At 37.6% G+C, this 4455-nt stretch overlaps 1 pseudogene; it reads left to right on the top strand.

Annotated features, from left to right (window-relative positions):
- Positions 1-1994: 1994 nt before the first annotated feature.
- LOC104871516 lies at positions 1995-2727 on the top strand (annotated as a pseudogene).
- The last annotated feature ends 1728 nt before the right edge of the window (positions 2728-4455 follow it).

Raw genomic sequence — 4455 nt, 5'->3', positions numbered from 1 at the left:
CAAACTTGGATCCTTGTACTTGAGAGGCAGGCAGCAGAACCACAAAGCCAAATCCCCAGCCCCTGTTATAAAATTTTTTAAATAATTAAAAATCAAGTTGCTAAAGGACACATACAATGTAATGTCAAAAAAACTGTATTACACATATATAATCATATCTATATGTATGACTATCTGCAAATATATCTGAAATCTATAGCTATTATCATACACACTTATAAAGCAAATTTGTCTCACAGACAAAAGACAGAAAAAATTTATCTCAAATATGGAGGTAAGAAACAGGTAGTTGAAGGGTTGGATTAATTAGGAACCACAATAGAAGCAATGAATAAGCAATGTATAACTTTCAGCATCTACTCTGACTCTGTAACACAAGTCTATGGACTTAAGGAATGACTGTTTTCCTTGATACAGAAAACGCAAGTTGAGGAAATGACTCAGAATATCATAAAAGAATGAAATGATAAAATATATGAGATTGATACAGCAAAGTGAGAAGGCAGATATTCTCATATCTATATAATAATTCCAGAAATTAACAAGAATATAAAAATAGGTGGTAATAGCTGAATAATATCCAAGAACTTTCTAAAAATATAAATATTCACAAATTGTAAAAGTCCAGAGTCCCAAGGAAGAACAAAAGGTACCTCTAGGCAAACTATGATGACATTCATGAATAAGAAGAAATGAGAAAATCTTGACTTACCAAAGCAAATATAAAAGCAGACAAACAAAAGCATACACAATAATTAGCATAGCTCTCTGATCATGATGCAATAAATTTAGAATTCAGATAAAAATTTAACTTCAAAGGTATATATTTGAAAACTGAGATATGTATATTTGATTAGTCCATGGCATATAAAAAGAGGGGAGTGATAAAATAAGTAAATAAGAAAAATGTGTGTACATAAAAATAGAGAATTCAACCAATGGAGTACGTAAAATGCAATTCATAGATTTGGATGAATTTAAAAAGTGAGAAATAGCACAACTATTCAGAAAACCACCAGGTGGTAGAGTTATTAGAAACTTTAAAATGGCCATGATTACTGTCAATATAAAATTATAAAATAAAACTAAGAATTTTGGCCAAGAACTAGAAACTGGGAGGGGTGAGGAAGGTTACAAAATTTTTGAAAAAGAATCCAATAACTCTACAAATAAAAAAATAATGAAATTATTAAGAATAGATGAACTTAATATCAGGCTAAACAGATTAAGTGTTAGTGAAATAAAACTATATCAGAAGACATATTCAGAATAAAGCAAAGACACAAAAATACAGGTTCAAATGAGACAAAAATATAAAGTATATCTTATGAAGCCCTACATATATATACATGTATCTCAAGTAAGGGGATAACAGCATAGGGTAAAAGCAGTATCTGAAGAGATGATGACTGAGAATTTCCCAGAATCCACAGAAAATGTCAAACTACAGATTCAAAAGACTCTATGAAACTCAGCAGGAAAGAGAAAACTACATCTAGGCATACCACAGAAAACTACTGAAAAATAAAAAGATAAAACTATTAAAAGCAACCAGAAGGCAAAAACAAAAACAAACCACACACAAAAAAAATTATTTTAAAGTAGCATTAATAGGCTTGCAGCAGATCAGTGAAAACTATGGAAGCCAGATAATGTCAAATAGTACCTTCTTCAAAAATACAAAACAAAAACTATTACAAATTAGAATTCTATACCAGGGACATAAAGTGGGAGTTGGCAGCAGAGCTCTGGTGCTACAAACTAAAATGCAGGAAAGGGTAGGCTGGGTGAGCAGGTGGATTGGCCAGCAACTAGGGAGCCAACCCCCAAAGAGCGAACCTTGCCATCTACCCTTTACTCTTCAAACCAACCACCTATCTAGTCAACTCAAGCCCATTCAGGTTTAGCCTGTCTCTAGCCCACCTGCCACAGCTGTGGTGGCAGTCCTGGGAGGAGCACTGGCATCCATTTCCTTTGATCCTTGGGATTTGAAGATGGCTGCCCAGTCAGCACTGAAAATTGTGCTAAAAAGCACCACCCACCAAGATGTCTCTAAATAAGCACTTTACTAATACGCAAACAGCCAATGCCAGTAAATATTTGGGCTTCGATGAAGCAACAACAGCAGCTAGGCAGTGCCAGAAACAAAAAACAGGCCCAGTAGATGGAGAATAGACCTTCTGTCCAGGAAGCATTAAAACTTAAGCAGAGCTTAAACCAGCACCTGATTAAGAGTAACACCCAGGCATGGTTAGGCTGACCCATAGGGGCCCTGGCCAGGGGAGCCATTGGAGGACAAGGCCTGCCTACAGTCCAGAGAGGCTTGCCCAGAGGAGGACTGCATGGGGACATGCCACCAGCACCCTGCTTAGGGGCGGGATGTCATCTGAGGTCAAAATCTGTTTTGAGGTGGAAGAGCTGCTGTTCAAATGGGCTTAGGAAGAAGTGGTATTCGAGGTCATGGAGGTCCTGGGAGAGGGGGCCTAGGGAACTATGGGTCAGGGAGAAATCAGTGGTAGAGGTCAGGGTATGATAGGTCAGGGAGGAGGGGGCTTTGGAGACCGAGGCAGAAGCTGTAGACAGGGAAGAGGTGCCCTTACTCACCCAGTCCTGACCAAGGAGCAGCTGGACAACCAACTGGATGCCTATATGTCGAAAACTAATGGGCACCTGGATGCTAAGTTGGATGTCTACATGGCACAGACAGACCCTAAAATGAATGACTGAAGCCAGCCTACCCTTCTGAGAGGGACTTGTTAAAAGGTACCATATCTGTTAGTAACCTTGGATGACAGATAAGAAGAAACTTGACTGATGCTAGAAGGACTCGCCTGTCATACACTCTGACATCCTAATGTTTCCTGTGTTTGCCTCTGTAACGCTACCTAAAGGTCTCAGAAAGAGCCAGTGTTCCTCAATGCCCTGGTTTCTGAGTTGGAATTGTGTTGTACATCCTCTATACTTGGCTCTTAGTGTTAAGAAAATCTGGAGCTCAAAAATGCATTCAGCTGTATTGCTACTGTAGAAGCACTGACTTTGCTACAGGGCCACATTACAGGTAACACATAGTGACATCTTCAGTTGCTCTGAAATGACTCTCATGTTCATTGACACCACATAGATGATAAACAGTGTGCTGAATTGAATATGTATACTTTCTACCCCCAAATGAGATTTTTAAACTTCTCCCTGGGCCTTGTATCACGTCCAAAGAAGTTGTGTTGGCTTCTGCCTAGAGCACAGAGGAAGAAGCCAGCTGGTTTGGTAGATGCAGCAGAAGGAAAAAGGAATGGGAGTGGTGGCAGATGGACTGACTTCTGGTGGAAATGCCATTACCCTGCTTGTTTGAGCTTCTGTGCTTAATGGCTTTATTTGACCCTCTTTCCCTTATAGGTTTAAGTTCAACCATAACCTGTCAGTTGCAATTTCAGTGGAATCTTGTATTTCTGGCTCATTACAACAAACTCTTCTCTCAGATTCACTAAAATAATAATAATAATAATAATACTATACCAAGAAAAAAAGAAAAAGGGAAACTCACAGACTCAACACACTGTTTTAATGAAAAATTTAAATTTCTTTTAAGAAGGAAAATGATCCTATATGTAAGATGTACTAGTATAGGAAGGAGTGAAGAGCTGAAAAATCCCTTGATATGTATGAAGATGATAAAATATTTCCTAGTGTTAAAATATAATTAGATTTGTAGCACCTGGTAAAATGGCATACAGGGTGGTGGTACAAAATGAATTTAAAGCATTCCAGGCTATGATTATTATTTAACAGACAATGATGAGGTAACACGTTATAACTTCTAAGGTAGCTACTAAATGAAAAGTGAGAAAATACATAAATAATAATGTAGAGGAGGGTAATGCTTTTATTTTAATAAATCCAAAAGATTGGGTGAGTAGTGAGTTCCCAATTCAAAACAAGTAGGATAATAGAAAGCACAAAATAAGGTAGGAGACAAAGTTAATTATCAGAAACATTCCATTAAAATACACTAAATAGTAGTCTATAGGAGTTAAGAATGCTACTCCAAAATATGTTTTGCCATACTGATCATTTAAAGGCACTTAAAGAGATGTGGGTGTAGTGGCACATATCTGTAATCCCAGCACTAGGAGGCTGAGGCAGAAGGATCACTGTGAGTTCGAGAACAGCCTGGACTACATAGTGAGTTCCAGGTCAATCTCAACTACACAGGAGAACCTGTCTAAAACAAACAAACAAAACAACAGATGCAAGAAAATCGTTCTGAACGTCATCTTGCTTTTCAAGAAAAGATGATGAAAATTTGAGTAGATGTTAAACATGCCCTCCCTATACCAAAAGGAGAGAAAGTAACATCTTATCAGGACAAGAAGGTGAAGGCAAGAAAAAAATCTATATAAACACTGTTTAATCATTATTATCCTACTCATTTCTCTGCTCAATTAACTACCTTAGCCC

Source organism: Fukomys damarensis, unplaced genomic scaffold (genome assembly GCF_012274545.1).
Source record: "Fukomys damarensis isolate Sample0158 unplaced genomic scaffold, DMR_v1.0_HiC HiC_scaffold_22, whole genome shotgun sequence".
Classification (NCBI taxonomy): domain Eukaryota; kingdom Metazoa; phylum Chordata; class Mammalia; order Rodentia; family Bathyergidae; genus Fukomys; species Fukomys damarensis.
This window is presented reverse-complemented; position numbering and strand designations above follow the sequence as displayed.